This window comes from Physella acuta, unplaced genomic scaffold, assembly GCF_028476545.2.
Source record: "Physella acuta isolate Inbredline_101_S28 unplaced genomic scaffold, ASM2847654v3 ptg000566l, whole genome shotgun sequence".
Classification (NCBI taxonomy): domain Eukaryota; kingdom Metazoa; phylum Mollusca; class Gastropoda; family Physidae; genus Physella; species Physella acuta.
Window position 1 is genome coordinate 86505 of NW_026732085.1, and position 22334 is coordinate 108838.

General features: G+C 42.6%; 1 protein-coding gene and 11 non-coding genes across 14 annotated transcripts in view; all 12 read left to right on the forward strand.

The window, feature by feature from the left end:
* The window catches only part of LOC131946629 (leucine-rich repeat and coiled-coil domain-containing protein 1), a 250854-nt gene that overhangs the window by 77091 nt on the left and 151429 nt on the right, over positions 1-22334 (forward strand). The window lies entirely within an intron of this gene.
* LOC131946660 (U1 spliceosomal RNA) lies at positions 1091-1254 on the forward strand. The gene has a single exon (XR_009387751.1). It is a non-coding gene; the product is annotated as a U1 spliceosomal RNA (small nuclear RNA).
* LOC131946661 (U1 spliceosomal RNA) lies at positions 2200-2363 on the forward strand. The gene has a single exon (XR_009387752.1). It is a non-coding gene; the product is annotated as a U1 spliceosomal RNA (small nuclear RNA).
* On the forward strand, positions 3308-3471 carry LOC131946663 (U1 spliceosomal RNA). The gene has a single exon (XR_009387753.1). It is a non-coding gene; the product is annotated as a U1 spliceosomal RNA (small nuclear RNA).
* Positions 4416-4579, forward strand: LOC131946664 (U1 spliceosomal RNA). The gene has a single exon (XR_009387754.1). It is a non-coding gene; the product is annotated as a U1 spliceosomal RNA (small nuclear RNA).
* On the forward strand, positions 5526-5689 carry LOC131946665 (U1 spliceosomal RNA). The gene has a single exon (XR_009387755.1). It is a non-coding gene; the product is annotated as a U1 spliceosomal RNA (small nuclear RNA).
* Positions 6636-6799, forward strand: LOC131946667 (U1 spliceosomal RNA). The gene has a single exon (XR_009387757.1). It is a non-coding gene; the product is annotated as a U1 spliceosomal RNA (small nuclear RNA).
* LOC131946668 (U1 spliceosomal RNA) lies at positions 7745-7908 on the forward strand. Its single transcript, XR_009387758.1, has one exon. It is a non-coding gene; the product is annotated as a U1 spliceosomal RNA (small nuclear RNA).
* LOC131946669 (U1 spliceosomal RNA) lies at positions 8854-9017 on the forward strand. The gene has a single exon (XR_009387759.1). It is a non-coding gene; the product is annotated as a U1 spliceosomal RNA (small nuclear RNA).
* On the forward strand, positions 9963-10126 carry LOC131946670 (U1 spliceosomal RNA). Its single transcript, XR_009387760.1, has one exon. It is a non-coding gene; the product is annotated as a U1 spliceosomal RNA (small nuclear RNA).
* Positions 11071-11234, forward strand: LOC131946671 (U1 spliceosomal RNA). Its single transcript, XR_009387761.1, has one exon. It is a non-coding gene; the product is annotated as a U1 spliceosomal RNA (small nuclear RNA).
* Positions 12179-12342, forward strand: LOC131946672 (U1 spliceosomal RNA). The gene has a single exon (XR_009387762.1). It is a non-coding gene; the product is annotated as a U1 spliceosomal RNA (small nuclear RNA).

The following is a 22334-nucleotide window of genomic DNA, read 5'->3' on the forward strand; positions in this document are numbered from 1 at the left end:
GATTTAGTCTTCTAGTTTAATATTACTTGTCGCTAAGTAATTCTAGAAACTACAGCAGTGTTGTGTGGCCTGTAGCTGTTCTTAAGACAGTGTAGAAATCTGTGATAGTGTTTTTTCCTGCATTTTGTAAGTTGGGTTTTTGATATTTTATACATTAAATATTTTATTTAGTTCAACCTTGTGTTCTGCCACTTCTGAGTTCGCTGATTAAAAGGTCGTATGTAGATTGGATGAGTGTTAATTACAATAGTATCACTAGCTTCCCTAGACATTAAATTCGAGCCCTAGTGGTCGTTGTGTTAAGTGTTCATCCACTTAGGCCGTAAGGCATTTGCATATGACCCCGAAAAAAGAATCCGGGGACGTTATCCTTCTATTTGGCTGATAGATAGGTTAACGTTACAGTCCTTATATAATTGTGTTGTCTCTTCCTGAAGCGAGTTGAATTTCGTTCTTCATTCAAAAGCTTAGCAGCAGTTTGTTTTTTCTTTTGAACATTGAAAATACATAATGTATGCTCCGTCACATATCTTAACCTGTCCCCCACCCCTCCGGGTCGCCACACATCGCCAGCCCGAGGCGAGTGACTCCATTGGCCAGTTTCGGTGCCGTGATTTGCTTTTTAAAAATAGCATGACTTTTCTTGTGTGCATATTCTTTTTTTTTGTTTTGTTTAGACCTTTTGAAAATAAAAATCCAAACTTTACGGGGTGGGAATGCGATGGGCGGTCAGCTTACGCTAAAGGGAAGCCATTCATGTTAAACAGGACTGTAAGAAAGAAACGGAGACTTCCGCACTGTTGCAGCCCGTAATAATGGGAAGTAATCCAGTTGAAAAACGATGGGGTAAGGGAAGCAAGTCGGAGTACGGTAGGCTATCTTTTAGTCCCCTAACTGCCCGCCATCGCTCCTTGAAAGAGACGTATTAGTTTCTGGTATTTCCGCTGAAAAGAATCTTTTTAAACCGCTGCTGATAATTTGAAGTGTAACATGTCAAGCCACACTATAATGCTGCAATATGCATGCACAGAAACGCATTAGCTTTCTTTCATTGTCCTTTTGAAGTGGTGAGTCGGCCCCTTGATCACTCATACTTACCTGGCACAGGAGGCACCATGATCAGCAAGGCGGTCCTCCCAGGGCGAGGCCTGCACATTGCACTTCGTGTGGGTTGACCCCTGCGATCACCCCAAATGTGGGTGACTCGGGTGCGTAATTTTTTCGTAGGGGGGACTGCGTTCGCGCTATCCCCTGTCATACTCCTAATGAAATGATTGGAAAGCCACAAATAGCACCTCTGTTGTTACAATGGTCAGCGCCCGCATGCCGAATAAGAACATTGTTGGCACTGCGAAATGAGAAACTTATTGAAAGTGCACCGACCATGCTCGGGATGGATCGCAATTTTGCCGAGCGGGTTCAGCACAGCTGTTTTCGCAGCCATGTCCGCAGTGGTTATTCTACTATCGACGAGAATACATGCGTCGCTCATGGCGAAACCCTTCAGAAATAGTGTCCTTATATAAATGTGTTGTCTCTTCCTGAAGCGAGTTGAATTTCGTTCTTCATTCAAAAGCTTAGCAGCAGTTTGTTTTTTCTTTTGAACATTGAAAATACATAATGTATGCTCCGTCACATATCTTAACCTGTCCCCCACCCCTCCGGGTCGCCACACATCGCCAGCCCGAGGCGAGTGACTCCATTGGCCAGTTTCGGTGCCGTGATTTGCTTTTTAAAAATAGCATGACTTTTCTTGTGTGCATATTCTTTTTTTTGTTTTGTTTAGACCTTTTGAAAATAAAAATCCAAACTTTACGGGGTGGGAATGCGATGGGCGGTCAGCTTACGCTAAAGGGAAGCCATTCATGTTAAACAGGACTGTAAGAAAGAAACGGAGACTTCCGCACTGTTGCAGCCCGTAATAATGGGAAGTAATCCAGTTGAAAAACGATGGGGTAAGGGAAGCAAGTCGGAGTACGGTAGGCTATCTTTTAGTCCCCTAACTGCCCGCCATCGCTCCTTGAAAGAGACGTATTAGTTTCTGGTATTTCCGCTGAAAAGAATCTTTTTAAACCGCTGCTGATAATTTGAAGTGTAACATGTCAAGCCACACTATAATGCTGCAATATGCATGCACAGAAACGCATTAGCTTTCTTTCATTGTCCTTTTGAAGTGGTGAGTCGGCCCCTTGATCACTCATACTTACCTGGCACAGGAGGCACCATGATCAGCAAGGCGGTCCTCCCAGGGCGAGGCCTGCACATTGCACTTCGTGTGGGTTGACCCCTGCGATCACCCCAAATGTGGGTGACTCGGGTGCGTAATTTTTTCGTAGGGGGGACTGCGTTCGCGCTATCCCCTGTCATACTCCTAATGAAATGATTGGAAAGCCACAAATAGCACCTCTGTTGTTACAATGGTCAGCGCCCGCATGCCGAATAAGAACATTGTTGGCACTGCGAAATGAGAAACTTATTGAAAGTGCACCGACCATGCTCGGGATGGATCGCAATTTTGCCGAGCGGGTTCAGCACAGCTGTTTTCGCAGCCATGTCCGCAGTGGTTATTCTACTATCGACGAGAATACATGCGTCGCTCATGGCGAAACCCTTCAGAAATAGTGTCCTTATATAAATGTGTTGTCTCTTCCTGAAGCGAGTTGAATTTCGTTCTTCATTCAAAAGCTTAGCAGCAGTTTGTTTTTTCTTTTGAACATTGAAAATACATAATGTATGCTCCGTCACATATCTTAACCTGTCCCCCACCCCTCCGGGTCGCCACACATCGCCAGCCCGAGGCGAGTGACTCCATTGGCCAGTTTCGGTGCCGTGATTTGCTTTTTAAAAATAGCATGACTTTTCTTGTGAGCATATTCTTTTTTTGTTTTGTTTAGACCTTTTGAAAATAAAAATCCAAACTTTACGGGGTGGGAATGCGATGGGCGGTCAGCTTACGCTAAAGGGAAGCCATTCATGTTAAACAGGACTGTAAGAAAGAAACGGAGACTTCCGCACTGTTGCAGCCCGTAATAATGGGAAGTAATCCAGTTGAAAAACGATGGGGTAAGGGAAGCAAGTCGGAGTACGGTAGGCTATCTTTTAGTCCCCTAACTGCCCGCCATCGCTCCTTGAAAGAGACGTATTAGTTTCTGGTATTTCCGCTGAAAAGAATCTTTTTAAACCGCTGCTGATAATTTGAAGTGTAACATGTCAAGCCACACTATAATGCTGCAATATGCATGCACAGAAACGCATTAGCTTTCTTTCATTGTCCTTTTGAAGTGGTGAGTCGGCCCCTTGATCACTCATACTTACCTGGCACAGGAGGCACCATGATCAGCAAGGCGGTCCTCCCAGGGCGAGGCCTGCACATTGCACTTCGTGTGGGTTGACCCCTGCGATCACCCCAAATGTGGGTGACTCGGGTGCGTAATTTTTTCGTAGGGGGGACTGCGTTCGCGCTATCCCCTGTCATACTCCTAATGAAATGATTGGAAAGCCACAAATAGCACCTCTGTTGTTACAATGGTCAGCGCCCGCATGCCGAATAAGAACATTGTTGGCACTGCGAAATGAGAAACTTATTGAAAGTGCACCGACCATGCTCGGGATGGATCGCAATTTTGCCGAGCGGGTTCAGCACAGCTGTTTTCGCAGCCATGTCCGCAGTGGTTATTCTACTATCGACGAGAATACATGCGTCGCTCATGGCGAAACCCTTCAGAAATAGTGTCCTTATATAAATGTGTTGTCTCTTCCTGAAGCGAGTTGAATTTCGTTCTTCATTCAAAAGCTTAGCAGCAGTTTGTTTTTTCTTTTGAACATTGAAAATACATAATGTATGCTCCGTCACATATCTTAACCTGTCCCCCACCCCTCCGGGTCGCCACACATCGCCAGCCCGAGGCGAGTGACTCCATTGGCCAGTTTCGGTGCCGTGATTTGCTTTTTAAAAATAGCATGACTTTTCTTGTGAGCATATTCTTTTTTTGTTTTGTTTAGACCTTTTGAAAATAAAAATCCAAACTTTACGGGGTGGGAATGCGATGGGCGGTCAGCTTACGCTAAAGGGAAGCCATTCATGTTAAACAGGACTGTAAGAAAGAAACGGAGACTTCCGCACTGTTGCAGCCCGTAATAATGGGAAGTAATCCAGTTGAAAAACGATGGGGTAAGGGAAGCAAGTCGGAGTACGGTAGGCTATCTTTTAGTCCCCTAACTGCCCGCCATCGCTCCTTGAAAGAGACGTATTAGTTTCTGGTATTTCCGCTGAAAAGAATCTTTTTAAACCGCTGCTGATAATTTGAAGTGTAACATGTCAAGCCACACTATAATGCTGCAATATGCATGCACAGAAACGCATTAGCTTTCTTTCATTGTCCTTTTGAAGTGGTGAGTCGGCCCCTTGATCACTCATACTTACCTGGCACAGGAGGCACCATGATCAGCAAGGCGGTCCTCCCAGGGCGAGGCCTGCACATTGCACTTCGTGTGGGTTGACCCCTGCGATCACCCCAAATGTGGGTGACTCGGGTGCGTAATTTTTTCGTAGGGGGGACTGCGTTCGCGCTATCCCCTGTCATACTCCTAATGAAATGATTGGAAAGCCACAAATAGCACCTCTGTTGTTACAATGGTCAGCGCCCGCATGCCGAATAAGAACATTGTTGGCACTGCGAAATGAGAAACTTATTGAAAGTGCACCGACCATGCTCGGGATGGATCGCAATTTTGCCGAGCGGGTTCAGCACAGCTGTTTTCGCAGCCATGTCCGCAGTGGTTATTCTACTATCGACGAGAATACATGCGTCGCTCATGGCGAAACCCTTCAGAAATAGTGTCCTTATATAAATGTGTTGTCTCTTCCTGAAGCGAGTTGAATTTCGTTCTTCATTCAAAAGCTTAGCAGCAGTTTGTTTTTTCTTTTGAACATTGAAAATACATAATGTATGCTCCGTCACATATCTTAACCTGTCCCCCACCCCTCCGGGTCGCCACACATCGCCAGCCCGAGGCGAGTGACTCCATTGGCCAGTTTCGGTGCCGTGATTTGCTTTTTAAAAATAGCATGACTTTTCTTGTGTGCATATTCTTTTTTTTTGTTTTGTTTAGACCTTTTGAAAATAAAAATCCAAACTTTACGGGGTGGGAATGCGATGGGCGGTCAGCTTACGCTAAAGGGAAGCCATTCATGTTAAACAGGACTGTAAGAAAGAAACGGAGACTTCCGCACTGTTGCAGCCCGTAATAATGGGAAGTAATCCAGTTGAAAAACGATGGGGTAAGGGAAGCAAGTCGGAGTACGGTAGGCTATCTTTTAGTCCCCTAACTGCCCGCCATCGCTCCTTGAAAGAGACGTATTAGTTTCTGGTATTTCCGCTGAAAAGAATCTTTTTAAACCGCTGCTGATAATTTGAAGTGTAACATGTCAAGCCACACTATAATGCTGCAATATGCATGCACAGAAACGCATTAGCTTTCTTTCATTGTCCTTTTGAAGTGGTGAGTCGGCCCCTTGATCACTCATACTTACCTGGCACAGGAGGCACCATGATCAGCAAGGCGGTCCTCCCAGGGCGAGGCCTGCACATTGCACTTCGTGTGGGTTGACCCCTGCGATCACCCCAAATGTGGGTGACTCGGGTGCGTAATTTTTTCGTAGGGGGGACTGCGTTCGCGCTATCCCCTGTCATACTCCTAATGAAATGATTGGAAAGCCACAAATAGCACCTCTGTTGTTACAATGGTCAGCGCCCGCATGCCGAATAAGAACATTGTTGGCACTGCGAAATGAGAAACTTATTGAAAGTGCACCGACCATGCTCGGGATGGATCGCAATTTTGCCGAGCGGGTTCAGCACAGCTGTTTTCGCAGCCATGTCCGCAGTGGTTATTCTACTATCGACGAGAATACATGCGTCGCTCATGGCGAAACCCTTCAGAAATAGTGTCCTTATATAAATGTGTTGTCTCTTCCTGAAGCGAGTTGAATTTCGTTCTTCATTCAAAAGCTTAGCAGCAGTTTGTTTTTTCTTTTGAACATTGAAAATACATAATGTATGCTCCGTCACATATCTTAACCTGTCCCCCACCCCTCCGGGTCGCCACACATCGCCAGCCCGAGGCGAGTGACTCCATTGGCCAGTTTCGGTGCCGTGATTTGCTTTTTAAAAATAGCATGACTTTTCTTGTGTGCATATTCTTTTTTTTTGTTTTGTTTAGACCTTTTGAAAATAAAAATCCAAACTTTACGGGGTGGGAATGCGATGGGCGGTCAGCTTACGCTAAAGGGAAGCCATTCATGTTAAACAGGACTGTAAGAAAGAAACGGAGACTTCCGCACTGTTGCAGCCCGTAATAATGGGAAGTAATCCAGTTGAAAAACGATGGGGTAAGGGAAGCAAGTCGGAGTACGGTAGGCTATCTTTTAGTCCCCTAACTGCCCGCCATCGCTCCTTGAAAGAGACGTATTAGTTTCTGGTATTTCCGCTGAAAAGAATCTTTTTAAACCGCTGCTGATAATTTGAAGTGTAACATGTCAAGCCACACTATAATGCTGCAATATGCATGCACAGAAACGCATTAGCTTTCTTTCATTGTCCTTTTGAAGTGGTGAGTCGGCCCCTTGATCACTCATACTTACCTGGCACAGGAGGCACCATGATCAGCAAGGCGGTCCTCCCAGGGCGAGGCCTGCACATTGCACTTCGTGTGGGTTGACCCCTGCGATCACCCCAAATGTGGGTGACTCGGGTGCGTAATTTTTTCGTAGGGGGGACTGCGTTCGCGCTATCCCCTGTCATACTCCTAATGAAATGATTGGAAAGCCACAAATAGCACCTCTGTTGTTACAATGGTCAGCGCCCGCATGCCGAATAAGAACATTGTTGGCACTGCGAAATGAGAAACTTATTGAAAGTGCACCGACCATGCTCGGGATGGATCGCAATTTTGCCGAGCGGGTTCAGCACAGCTGTTTTCGCAGCCATGTCCGCAGTGGTTATTCTACTATCGACGAGAATACATGCGTCGCTCATGGCGAAACCCTTCAGAAATAGTGTCCTTATATAAATGTGTTGTCTCTTCCTGAAGCGAGTTGAATTTCGTTCTTCATTCAAAAGCTTAGCAGCAGTTTGTTTTTTCTTTTGAACATTGAAAATACATAATGTATGCTCCGTCACATATCTTAACCTGTCCCCCACCCCTCCGGGTCGCCACACATCGCCAGCCCGAGGCGAGTGACTCCATTGGCCAGTTTCGGTGCCGTGATTTGCTTTTTAAAAATAGCATGACTTTTCTTGTGTGCATATTCTTTTTTTTGTTTTGTTGAGACCTTTTGAAAATAAAAATCCAAACTTTACGGGGTGGGAATGCGATGGGCGGTCAGCTTACGCTAAAGGGAAGCCATTCATGTTAAACAGGACTGTAAGAAAGAAACGGAGACTTCCGCACTGTTGCAGCCCGTAATAATGGGAAGTAATCCAGTTGAAAAACGATGGGGTAAGGGAAGCAAGTCGGAGTACGGTAGGCTATCTTTTAGTCCCCTAACTGCCCGCCATCGCTCCTTGAAAGAGACGTATTAGTTTCTGGTATTTCCGCTGAAAAGAATCTTTTTAAACCGCTGCTGATAATTTGAAGTGTAACATGTCAAGCCACACTATAATGCTGCAATATGCATGCACAGAAACGCATTAGCTTTCTTTCATTGTCCTTTTGAAGTGGTGAGTCGGCCCCTTGATCACTCATACTTACCTGGCACAGGAGGCACCATGATCAGCAAGGCGGTCCTCCCAGGGCGAGGCCTGCACATTGCACTTCGTGTGGGTTGACCCCTGCGATCACCCCAAATGTGGGTGACTCGGGTGCGTAATTTTTTCGTAGGGGGGACTGCGTTCGCGCTATCCCCTGTCATACTCCTAATGAAATGATTGGAAAGCCACAAATAGCACCTCTGTTGTTACAATGGTCAGCGCCCGCATGCCGAATAAGAACATTGTTGGCACTGCGAAATGAGAAACTTATTGAAAGTGCACCGACCATGCTCGGGATGGATCGCAATTTTGCCGAGCGGGTTCAGCACAGCTGTTTTCGCAGCCATGTCCGCAGTGGTTATTCTACTATCGACGAGAATACATGCGTCGCTCATGGCGAAACCCTTCAGAAATAGTGTCCTTATATAAATGTGTTGTCTCTTCCTGAAGCGAGTTGAATTTCGTTCTTCATTCAAAAGCTTAGCAGCAGTTTGTTTTTTCTTTTGAACATTGAAAATACATAATGTATGCTCCGTCACATATCTTAACCTGTCCCCCACCCCTCCGGGTCGCCACACATCGCCAGCCCGAGGCGAGTGACTCCATTGGCCAGTTTCGGTGCCGTGATTTGCTTTTTAAAAATAGCATGACTTTTCTTGTGTGCATATTCTTTTTTTTGTTTTGTTTAGACCTTTTGAAAATAAAAATCCAAACTTTACGGGGTGGGAATGCGATGGGCGGTCAGCTTACGCTAAAGGGAAGCCATTCATGTTAAACAGGACTGTAAGAAAGAAACGGAGACTTCCGCACTGTTGCAGCCCGTAATAATGGGAAGTAATCCAGTTGAAAAACGATGGGGTAAGGGAAGCAAGTCGGAGTACGGTAGGCTATCTTTTAGTCCCCTAACTGCCCGCCATCGCTCCTTGAAAGAGACGTATTAGTTTCTGGTATTTCCGCTGAAAAGAATCTTTTTAAACCGCTGCTGATAATTTGAAGTGTAACATGTCAAGCCACACTATAATGCTGCAATATGCATGCACAGAAACGCATTAGCTTTCTTTCATTGTCCTTTTGAAGTGGTGAGTCGGCCCCTTGATCACTCATACTTACCTGGCACAGGAGGCACCATGATCAGCAAGGCGGTCCTCCCAGGGCGAGGCCTGCACATTGCACTTCGTGTGGGTTGACCCCTGCGATCACCCCAAATGTGGGTGACTCGGGTGCGTAATTTTTTCGTAGGGGGGACTGCGTTCGCGCTATCCCCTGTCATACTCCTAATGAAATGATTGGAAAGCCACAAATAGCACCTCTGTTGTTACAATGGTCAGCGCCCGCATGCCGAATAAGAACATTGTTGGCACTGCGAAATGAGAAACTTATTGAAAGTGCACCGACCATGCTCGGGATGGATCGCAATTTTGCCGAGCGGGTTCAGCACAGCTGTTTTCGCAGCCATGTCCGCAGTGGTTATTCTACTATCGACGAGAATACATGCGTCGCTCATGGCGAAACCCTTCAGAAATAGTGTCCTTATATAATTGTGTTGTCTCTTCCTGAAGCGAGTTGAATTTCGTTCTTCATTCAAAAGCTTAGCAGCAGTTTGTTTTTTCTTTTGAACATTGAAAATACATAATGTATGCTCCGTCACATATCTTAACCTGTCCCCCACCCCTCCGGGTCGCCACACATCGCCAGCCCGAGGCGAGTGACTCCATTGGCCAGTTTCGGTGCCGTGATTTGCTTTTTAAAAATAGCATGACTTTTCTTGTGTGCATATTCTTTTTTTTGTTTTGTTTAGACCTTTTGAAAATAAAAATCCAAACTTTACGGGGTGGGAATGCGATGGGCGGTCAGCTTACGCTAAAGGGAAGCCATTCATGTTAAACAGGACTGTAAGAAAGAAACGGAGACTTCCGCACTGTTGCAGCCCGTAATAATGGGAAGTAATCCAGTTGAAAAACGATGGGGTAAGGGAAGCAAGTCGGAGTACGGTAGGCTATCTTTTAGTCCCCTAACTGCCCGCCATCGCTCCTTGAAAGAGACGTATTAGTTTCTGGTATTTCCGCTGAAAAGAATCTTTTTAAACCGCTGCTGATAATTTGAAGTGTAACATGTCAAGCCACACTATAATGCTGCAATATGCATGCACAGAAACGCATTAGCTTTCTTTCATTGTCCTTTTGAAGTGGTGAGTCGGCCCCTTGATCACTCATACTTACCTGGCACAGGAGGCACCATGATCAGCAAGGCGGTCCTCCCAGGGCGAGGCCTGCACATTGCACTTCGTGTGGGTTGACCCCTGCGATCACCCCAAATGTGGGTGACTCGGGTGCGTAATTTTTTCGTAGGGGGGACTGCGTTCGCGCTATCCCCTGTCATACTCCTAATGAAATGATTGGAAAGCCACAAATAGCACCTCTGTTGTTACAATGGTCAGCGCCCGCATGCCGAATAAGAACATTGTTGGCACTGCGAAATGAGAAACTTATTGAAAGTGCACCGACCATGCTCGGGATGGATCGCAATTTTGCCGAGCGGGTTCAGCACAGCTGTTTTCGCAGCCATGTCCGCAGTGGTTATTCTACTATCGACGAGAATACATGCGTCGCTCATGGCGAAACCCTTCAGAAATAGTGTCCTTATATAAATGTGTTGTCTCTTCCTGAAGCGAGTTGAATTTCGTTCTTCATTCAAAAGCTTAGCAGCAGTTTGTTTTTTCTTTTGAACATTGAAAATACATAATGTATGCTCCGTCACATATCTTAACCTGTCCCCCACCCCTCCGGGTCGCCACACATCGCCAGCCCGAGGCGAGTGACTCCATTGGCCAGTTTCGGTGCCGTGATTTGCTTTTTAAAAATAGCATGACTTTTCTTGTGAGCATATTCTTTTTTTGTTTTGTTTAGACCTTTTGAAAATAAAAATCCAAACTTTACGGGGTGGGAATGCGATGGGCGGTCAGCTTACGCTAAAGGGAAGCCATTCATGTTAAACAGGACTGTAAGAAAGAAACGGAGACTTCCGCACTGTTGCAGCCCGTAATAATGGGAAGTAATCCAGTTGAAAAACGATGGGGTAAGGGAAGCAAGTCGGAGTACGGTAGGCTATCTTTTAGTCCCCTAACTGCCCGCCATCGCTCCTTGAAAGAGACGTATTAGTTTCTGGTATTTCCGCTGAAAAGAATCTTTTTAAACCGCTGCTGATAATTTGAAGTGTAACATGTCAAGCCACACTATAATGCTGCAATATGCATGCACAGAAACGCATTAGCTTTCTTTCATTGTCCTTTTGAAGTGGTGAGTCGGCCCCTTGATCACTCATACTTACCTGGCACAGGAGGCACCATGATCAGCAAGGCGGTCCTCCCAGGGCGAGGCCTGCACATTGCACTTCGTGTGGGTTGACCCCTGCGATCACCCCAAATGTGGGTGACTCGGGTGCGTAATTTTTTCGTAGGGGGGACTGCGTTCGCGCTATCCCCTGTCATACTCCTAATGAAATGATTGGAAAGCCACAAATAGCACCTCTGTTGTTACAATGGTCAGCGCCCGCATGCCGAATAAGAACATTGTTGGCACTGCGAAATGAGAAACTTATTGAAAGTGCACCGACCATGCTCGGGATGGATCGCAATTTTGCCGAGCGGGTTCAGCACAGCTGTTTTCGCAGCCATGTCCGCAGTGGTTATTCTACTATCGACGAGAATACATGCGTCGCTCATGGCGAAACCCTTCAGAAATAGTGTCCTTATATAAATGTGTTGTCTCTTCCTGAAGCGAGTTGAATTTCGTTCTTCATTCAAAAGCTTAGCAGCAGTTTTTTTTTTTTTTGAACATTGAAAATACATAATGTATGCTCCGTCACATATCTTAACCTGTCCCCCACCCCTCCGGGTCGCCACACATCGCCAGCCCGAGGCGAGAGACTCCATTGGCCAGTTTCGGTGCCGTGATTTGCTTTTTAAAAATAGCATGACTTTTCTTGTGTGCATATTCTTTTTTTTGTTTTGTTTAGACCTTTTGAAAATAAAAATCCAAACTTTACGGGGTGGGAATGTGATGGGCGGTCAGCTTACGCTAAAGGGAAGCCATTCATGTTAAACAGGACTGTAAGAAAGAAACGGAGACTTCCGCACTGTTGCAGCCCGTAATAATGGGAAGTAATCCAGTTGAAAAACGATGGGGTAAGGGAAGCAAGTCGGAGTACGGTAGGCTATCTTTTAGTCCCCTAACTGCCCGCCATCGCTCCTTGAAAGAGACGTATTAGTTTCTGGTATTTCCGCTGAAAAGAATCTTTTTAAACCGCTGCTGATAATTTGAAGTGTAACATGTCAAGCCACACTATAATGCTGCAATATGCATGCACAGAAACGCATTAGCTTTCTTTCATTGTCCTTTTGAAGTGGTGAGTCGGCCCCTTGATCACTCATACTTACCTGGCACAGGAGGCACCATGATCAGCAAGGCGGTCCTCCCAGGGCGAGGCCTGCACATTGCACTTCGTGTGGGTTGACCCCTGCGATCACCCCAAATGTGGGTGACTCGGGTGCGTAATTTTTTCGTAGGGGGGACTGCGTTCGCGCTATCCCCTGTCATACTCCAAATGAAATGATTGGAAAGCCACAAATAGCACCTCTGTTCTTACAATGGTCAGCGCCCGCATGCCGAATAAGAACATTGTTGGCACTGCGAAATGAGAAACTTATTGAAAGTGCACCGACCATGCTCGGGATGGATCGCAATTTTGCCGAGCGGGTTCAGCACAGCTGTTTTCGCAGCCATGTCCGCAGTGGTTATTCTACTATCGACGAGAATACATGCGTCGCTCATGGCGAAACCCTTCAGAAATAGTGTCCTTATATAAATGTGTTGTCTCTTCCTGAAGCGAGTTGAATTTCGTTCTTCATTCAAAAGCTTAGCAGCAGTTTGTTTTTTGTTTTGAACATTGAAAATACATAATGTATGCTCCGTCACATATCTTAACCTGTCCCCCACCCCTCCGGGTCGCCACACATCGCCAGCCCGAGGCGAGTGACTCCATTGGCCAGTTTCGGTGCCGTGATTTGCTTTTTAAAAATAGCATGACTTTTCTTGTGTGCATATTCTTTTTTTTGTTTTGTTGAGACCTTTTGAAAATAAAAATCCAAACGCTAAATGTAAATGATTTCGATCTGACTTTTTATTGCTATAATTCCATGTCTTACACTTCTTTTTTGGAAGTTCTCATATATTTATAAACTTTTAAAATATTATTATTAGACCAATATTCTTCCATGTATTTCGGCTTAATCAATTCATCAGCCATCTATATATATAATTCTCCTCTGGGAGACGCTAGAAAACAAGCTGTAAGCGCGCTCCCTACCACCCCCACCCCTACATGGTCTGGTGAGCTGTGGTTCATGCAAATGTTTACAAACAGAGCCGGGTTTAGTGACGACTATTAGGGGCAGATAATTTAGTTTGAAACGATTTTAATCGTAGGGGGAGGGGGGGGGGGGGTAACTAAGTGGAGTTTACTTTAACGGAAGGGGGGGGGGGGGAGGGGGTTATCGTACTTAACGAGCTACTGATAGTGTTTTAAAGAGATATTTTCAGTGGCACTGTTGGTACTGTCGAATTCAAAAATTATGAAATACTGAAAAGTTAAAAAAACAACAACTAAATAGTGGCGTATGTAATGCCGCGGGTCGGCTCGTAATTAATATTATGCTTGGGCGAGCCAAAGCTATATTAGGTGAATGTTATCGTTTTTAAACACAACCATTTGTAAACATATTGACTTAAAATAGTTGGCATTTTAGTGATGAATGAGCCTTTGACGGTTCTAAAACTATAAAAGATTCGGTATTTCCTCTAGCAGTAATACATAGGCGTACACAATAAACTCAATTAGTAAAACGTGCTAAGCCTAGCCTTTCAGATTCCAAAGAATTTTTCTTTCCTTATGTAGTAGATGGCAGTGGCGTAGCCAGGATCGTCTCAAGGGGGGGGGGGTTCCAATTTTTACCCGGGGACAAACTTTCGATTTGCACCCCCCCCTCAAACTTTCGATTTGCACCCCCCCTCAAACTTTCGATTTGCACCCCCCCCCCTCAAACTTTCGATTTGCACCCCCTCATACTTTTTATATATATACCGAGGGGCCTATGGTGGGTTATGACCCCCCCCCTAACCCCCCTGCCTACGCCACTGGTAGATGGGTTCGACGCAGAATTTTCAAATATATAATTCGAGCTGACCCGCGACGTAGCCTACGCCGCTATTTAGTTTAATTCCTATTTTTGAGTAATTCATAATTTATGAATTTGACACTACCAATATGGTCTGTTGAGCTTACGTCTTGGTGGTGTCTCGCATGGTCCCCTCGTAGATAATTATATATATTGATATAAAGTGGGATTTAATAAAAACACAAGTGATATGTATACAATTTTAATGCAAGAATGTTGTTATTGAAACACATTTTTTAAAAGGTTTGTTCAGGCTATTTGTGAAATAATTCGAGTGTAATATACTTTTGTATAATACACTATACTTTTGTATATATATATATATATATATATATATATATATATATATATATATATATATATATATATATATATATATATATATATATATATATATATATATATATATATATATACTTGAAATTAATATAGGAACATCATAATGAATCAATTTCACCGTAACTTATGGCAATTGGAGTTCAACAAAGACTATGGGTTCCACGATTTCAATATTCCACCAAATATACAAAGATGTCAAAGGTTAGATATCTGTTCAAAAGTCAACATGCAAGATCAAATTTTGAACAGTTGACCAATCTCAACACCTGTGTTCACTGGTTAGTCCAACTGGGCTAGATATCTTGGTCAGGTGTTGTCGTGTTGGCCTGACCTAGACCTGACTCTCTCCGGCTGTCGTCACTGGCTAGTCTAATCAGACTTGATTTCCTGGTCTGACGGGTGGTAGTCTCACGTAGCCGCTTAGAGGAGGAGGAAGAGGACGATGAAGACAAGGTGCCGCGCCGGCCGGTCCGACACACGGCGCAACACACGTGCCGGAGGCAGTGCCGGAACTTCTTGCCGAAGATGCTGTAGACGAGGAAGTTGGTGGCCGAGTTGAGCAGGGTGCAGGTCTCGGCGAGGGCGCCGATGACATAGCATGCGAGGGTGCATGTGTCGTCCTCCTCCGCGCCCCCTACCGGCGCGTTGGGGTACAAGATGAGCTCTAGTGCCGCGAAGAGCTGACACGCGCAGAAGATAACCGTGAGCACGATGATCATAATGGTGAGTCGCGTCTGTTGGTCGCACGTCCCGTGGGGCTGCACGCGCCGACCCCTCGTGCACACGCGCTGGATCATTCTAGCGTTCAGGTAAGCGATCACCCCGACAGGTAACAACAGGTGAAACACGCTGTTCCAGTACACCAGGTACACCACCTCGAACAGGTAACTCCGCCCGAAATCAGATCTCGTCACGCTGAATTGGGTCACCGCCACGGTGCAGTTGCTGTCACGGGTGAACTCAAACCACCTCGGGGCGTTGTAAAGTATCGACCACACCGTGACCACAAGGGAAGCTATCCCAGCTCGCAGTTTCGTACAGATTAGCTTAGCTCTCAGCGGCAACAACACCACCATAGCCCTCTCCAGCGTCACCGTCAACGTCATGTATATCGTCCCCGTGTGAGCCGTGTGGATGACCACGTAGAAATACTTGAACAGAAACTCCCGAACTACGATAAAATCATCAGCGATGAGGTGAGTGAAGAAGATGAGCGGCAAGCCTTGGAGTAGGATATGAAGCAGTAAGAAAACCGTGTCGTACGCAGCCATGACGACTAACAGAACGGACGTGGAGTTTCTCATGCTGGGGTGGAGCAAGACCAGGGCCGAGACGACGTTTCCTGCGACACCCAGCAGGGCGATGATGGAGCCAGCCACGCCGTTGACGTAGTACCATATCATAATGCCCACTGTGGTGTGGTAATGGTGGGTGGCGTTGGCGTCGGTATCTGATGTCAGTGGTTCCATCTTCATATAATTTTAACCCCGTGAGTTGTCGATTCTTCTGAAAAGATTATAAGTTGCTACTTTTGATGTATCGTAGAAAAAAAAATTTCAATGAAGTCAAATGAAAAAAAAAAAGATCAGTGTTATTCTTGTAATGACCATAAAGCAACAGTTTATGCTAGTGACGATACAATGTACAGGACAAAATTACAAAGAACGTTGCGACCCAGGGCCTGACCAGCACACAGCCTTATAAATATGGAGAAAAAATCATTCACAAAATCGTGGCCTAGCGGCCTAGATTTAAGGGGTTGGTAAGCATTTTATTTACGTCTTCGATTTCTGTTCACGTTATGGGATCCCCATGGCTAAGCGATAGGTATATAAACTGCAGTCTATTAAATTTCTAAAGGCAACAATATTTATATTGAAGTAGTTTACTATAAACTGTTCAAATTAATTTTGTTGTGATCTTATTATTGAAATCAAACTATAAAACACGTCTAAGATTTCTTGAAAATCGAATGGTATACGACTTTTGGAGTGTATTACCTTTATTAAACTATCAATAAAAACGCAGCTGTTCGTTTAGTGAGCTTTCTTTTAAATATTTTATATTTATCTTAAAACAACAAAAACGTGTCTTATACATTAGATGTAACGCCACTACCGGATTTCTGTTGACCATTTTACAGTTGTCGTTCCTTCCGTCTCACATTTCCACTTGAACCACACACTCATAAGTAGATTTCATAATTCAAGATTTTATAAACTCAGTTAACCACACTTAAAATAGACACTTAATATTATAGATCAGTGAGTACGGTTGGATGAAACCTCACTAAACTGCCGACTCACTTTATAAAAGCGAACCAATTTTACAATTAAGGTGATAGTCTCTTGTGGATTGCGTGGCCTATGCGGTAGAGCCCCAGGCTGCTAACCCAAAAGTCTTGACTTCGAATCCGAATTCAAGTCAGTAGAATGACCCTGAGTTCACCCAGCGCTGATGGGTACCTAACTCATGTTAGGGAAAGTAAAGGCGGCTGGGTAAAGTGCCAATCACACCTTCCCTCCATATGCCCAGGTAAAACAACATAAACTCTACTTCATTTGCCTAATGGATCGCTAAGTCTAAACAGAATTCTTTACTTTTACGTTATGGACTAACGTATATAACATAGCTAAGAAAAACTTTAATTAACTAACCTGCGCATACCAAAACATGCAATTTACTTACTTACCCGGCTATATGAAAGAACTGAAGCGTGTACTCCGCAGTTAAAAATTGCCTACTGAAACATACTGCAAGGTGGTTTCTGCCCAGCGTGGTTTTAAACTGTTTAGACTTGCTCGGGGGGTGTCCAAGACACTCCTTGTTTTCACTGAACACCCCCCTCCTTTACACACACATACACAAACGCACACATATACAGACACACACCCACGCGCGCAGTTGGCTAAATTGCTCATTATCATCACTGCGGCCCCCATGCCTGTCAGGAAATTGTTCTAAAACGCCAGATGATAAAAAGAAGCAACTCCCCCTTGACGATGTCTGCGTGTTTCGAATAGCAGACGCCCTACCCACGGTAGAAGAGGGGAAAAAAGCAGGCGGTATCGCATCGTATCTGGTTGTGCTTTGATCAGTTTAACTAGAGGTTTCATCAAGATACTTCAATCGGTGCTTGGTTGTTTTTTCAGGAGGTGGTAAGGGGGGGGGGGGGGGGGCGTTAGAAATCACTTGTTGCGAAAATTGTGGTGCATTTTTTTTAAAAAATCCACCTACTTTTAAATATTTAGTATGAAACATATTTTACATTAATTTACTTCCTATAATAATTTGCATCCTTAAAGTTATTTTTATCTATTTTTTTTTTGGAGCAATATAATGATAAGAATGGGTTTCCTTAGTGCCACGATGAAAGGGTCAGTTTACAGACAGGAAGTTTTGCAGCTCTCTAACAAAGGTGTGAGTTAGGTGCGGTGATATCGTCTTCAATATCGGTCAAGGAGCAGCAAGAATTTTAAAATATAGTGTTACTATGTCTGGCTGGTGGTATTCAAAGAGTATTGGCTGTTACAATTATATTGTCATGCGTCCTGCAGCAGTACTGTAATTATATTTAAAGACTTATGTAATTATATGTAACGAGTATTGGGTGTTGGTTGTATTCAAAGACTAGTAGGTCTTGGTGGTTTATCGTAATGTTCTACTGTGGTTCCGTAATCATCTTGGGTGTTGGTGGTTTATCGTTTAGCAAACATCGGTTCTGGAAACTGTATCCCCCCCCCCCAATATTTTAGAAACAGAACAGATTGACCATGGTCAGAAGTCACATTTTTACAAAGGTCACTGCGTCGTGATCTGAGACAATATTAGCAAAGTTCTCTTTAGAGACCAGCTTGTCAGTGATACCATATAATCGGGGACAGTTGCAGCAACAACAAAAAAAATGATGCAACTATTTTTTGTATCGATTTTTATTTAATTTATTCTTTATCATTACAAGACCAGTTTATAGCAGAGATACAAAATTATTCAGCTTATATTTTTATACCAAGGGAGATAACTTTAATCTCGTACGATCCAGATTTTTAGCGATTATCTCCCTTGGATTTACGTGCTAATAAAGACAGATAGTTAACAAATAATTGTGTATGTAAGATCGTCACGAATGCTCGTTACCTAGACGTCCCAGACATATACTTAACTCATATTTTATTCATGTGCTATCGAATCGTATAGCTAATACATGTGATTCTGTTATGAGTAATTCATAGATAATTCACTGTCTATGTGTATTTAATAATACAGGCGCCATGTAGGGGAGTTTGGGTGAGGGTCGAGAAAACCATATATGGTGTGAGATGAATCTGACAGTGGAATGTATGAATTCAGGTATTATTTTAAAAAGATAAAAGTATACTTTTATGTTGATGAGTCTAGATTCAAAAGTACTTTTGTGAAAATCAAACCAAGCAATTGTAGTTACTCATCTAGTTTGATTTTGTATCAGATCTACATATATTTATGCTGAAGTATTTATTAAAGTCCCGTTTTTAAACAACGATTATAAAATTAAAAACTTTACATTGTATATCCTATCTCAATTGGTGAGCTATGTTATCTCAAAATCTTATGTGTGTGTGCGTGCGTTCTAGCGCGTGTGTGTGTGTGTGTGTGTGATTTAAGTGCTTTAGCACTAAGGTTCTCGTATTATCCCCCTTAGGAGTAACTACGGTTAGGTTAAAGGTTATGGTCAGGTATTGTTTAAGTCGATATAAAAAACTTTACATTGTATATCCGATCTCAATTGGTGAGCTATGTTATCTCAAAATCTTGTGTGTGTGTGTGTGCGCGTTCTTGCGTGTGTGTGTGTGTGTGCGTTCTTGCGTGTGTGTGTGTGTGATTTAAGTGCTTTAGCACTAAGGTTCTCGTATTATCCCCCTTAGGAGTAACTACGGTTAGATTAAAGGTGATGGTCAGGTATTTAAAATGATAAACTGTTTTATAATTTTATCCATCTGGATGAGCTTCTGTCTCTGGGGGGTGGGGGGGGGGGGGGACAATAGAAATTTTCGAAGTTCAAACTAAAAAAATTTAAAACCAAATTGCCTAGCGTTTAAAAAAAAACAAATGTGCCACCCATTATATGTCTGACGTGGAGTAGGTTATCGGCCACAGAGATCTTTTGATGCTATCACGTCTTTGTTTTTTGTTTGTTTTGTTTTTTTTCTATTTGTTGAATACGGTAACAAAGCAAAAACAAAGGAAAAGGAAAGTAAAATAAATTAATCGAGAAAGCTTTCTGCTGTCCGGAAGTTGGCGGCTAGAAATCGGGATGACAGATCAAGTATGATGGATAGAGATACTGGGGGCTTCAATCCATTCCACCCCACGTCAACCGTCATTGTGGAAACGTAGACTAGAAGTATATTGGCTACGTATAGAACTTTTGTCAAGATTACACTATATGCTAGATTGTCTTAGTTTTTTTTATTATTAACTTATTATTAACTTAAATATGTAGGGCCTACATATATATGTGTATGTATATATATATATATATATATATATATATATATATATATATATATATATATATATATATATAGGATAGGCTGTTACATTTTACAAGTGCATTTATTTATTTCACACACAGTACGATAGGAAGCGTTGTGTGAGACGAGCGAGAAAAATACGATTTTAAAAAATATTGTCTAGTTTACAGTCAAAATAATATTGTTCAAAAATATCCAAAAATATCCAATGGCTGTCCCACAACATTTTTTCGCTGGATTCTGTCAAGTCACTTTTGACCGGTTGATATATCATGTTTGATTTGAGCTCGAAGAAACCCATTGAAAAAAAAATCTCCTTTGTTGTTTTTTATTTTTAAATTTTTATCAAAAGCCGACTCGACCACCCCTGCAGCGAGTCAACGCCTGAAACAGATTTCATTGAAACTCGGCTGTTCTCCTAATACAGTTTGCCGCTAAGCTTGATGTTTTCATTTTCTGTTTCCATTTGGGTCCAATTTACCGAGATAAGCTTGTTTTGTTTTAATGTCTTGCCTTGGGTGGAGGATTTTTTTCTGAAACTTTTTTTTTTACGACATAAAAAATGAAATAGCTATTACCGTTCAGATTTTTACGTCAGTTTTCTTCAAGACATGGACGACATTTGATAGCGTGTTAAACAAGTTTTAGCAAGATTAGTTAACGATACATGTTTTTATATGTGCTACACGTTATACATACATATAATATATATATATATGATATATATATATATATATATATATATATATATATATATATATATATATATATATATATATATATATATATATATATATATATATATAAACGTAAATTATACATTTCAACTACTTAGAACAAACAAACCAAACTGTATGCTGTGAAACGTTGGCTTAAAACATTCGAAGAACTCTTAATTTAAAAAAAAAAAGGACTGTGGTCGAGTCGGTAAAGCCCGTGGTTGCTAAAGTCTCGAGTTCGAACCATCGGGCAGATGAGGCTCGTTAGCTGGGACAACTCCAAAATTAAACAACTGCTGCCTTGTAGTTTGTTCTTGGTTGGACAAAGGCTATGGAAGCAAATCCAAAAAGAAAAGCAGGCTGAAATCGGAGTCAATGGCCTCAATGGCGCATAACCAGTTGACACGTAGCCTATACTTTGTTGGAGGGGATCCCTTCGAACACTAAAATTAAGAACGAAGAAGAAGAATTACTTTAAAGACAACAAATTAATTATTTTTTTTGTAAAACGCTCGAAATAAGACAAAGCCAGATATTCGGACAGAAGTTTTTCTTTTTAAAAATAAGCAAGACAAATCAGAACAGCTAAACAATATGGAAAACAAACTGCTAAATTTTTTAAATTTTATTTATGCCATTTGAAAACAAACTGTGTAGTCCATTTAGACTTGAATTAACTAAAACAAACGACAAAACTTTTTTTTTACATAGTACGTTTTATATAGTAAAAAAACTGGGGGTTTACAATAGGGTACAGTGGTTCAATAATGTATCTGCATAGTATGTCTTGGGTCTGATTTTGGGTCTGAATCTCTGACACTGGTTCATCTGTAAAGCTGAAAATGAAATCGGCTTTCTTAAATTTGGAAAGGGCCGACCTTGAATCTAACCATCAAATCTACACTCTAAAAATTCTGACATTTGTCTTGCACCAAACCTAACAAAAGTCTGTCTTAAATATGATAGTGACCTAACTAAATCTGATGGTGGTTTACCATAAATATGAGAGTGGAATATCTTAAATGTTATAGGGGTCTATCTGGATTCTGATAGTGATATATCTTACATATTATAGGGTCTATCTTGAATCTGATAGTGATATATCTTAAATATTATAGGGGTCTATCTTGAATCTGATAGTGATATATCTTAAATATTATAGGGGTCTATCTTGAACCTGATAGTGATATATCTTAAATGTTATAGGGGTCTATCTTGAATCTGATAGCGACAAAAACTAAATCTGATGGTAGTATAGCTTAAGTCTGATAGCAGCCTATGAAATCTGATATTGGTCTATCTTAAACCTGATATTCATCTATCTAAAATAGGATAGTGTTCTATCCTAAAACTAGTTAAAGTCTATCACAAATCCGAGAATAAATCTTAAAATCTGACCATATTAAATTTGTCGACAGCATTCTCCATAAAAAACAAAATCTCGAACTATTTTTAGTTTAACCACCGAAGATGTAATGACGTTACCATCAAGTTAAGGACCTATTCACAGTCTCGTTTGTTGAATTCCAAGACCGACTTGCTTTAAAGTGGGCATGCAACTCTTGCCTATTAGCATCAAGGGACATAATTGGTCCAGACAGTCAATAGCGGGGGAGGTAACCTTTAACTGGTGGTTATAAAATCATCTCGACCAGGTTTTTAAATCCACCCCAATCGGTTCTCGTTTAGGTTTGGTTTTATTTTCGTGCACCTTTCTCCAACATATGTCAGTTCACATACCAGAGGCAACAATCAATCGCTCGCTTCGAATTTAAACGGA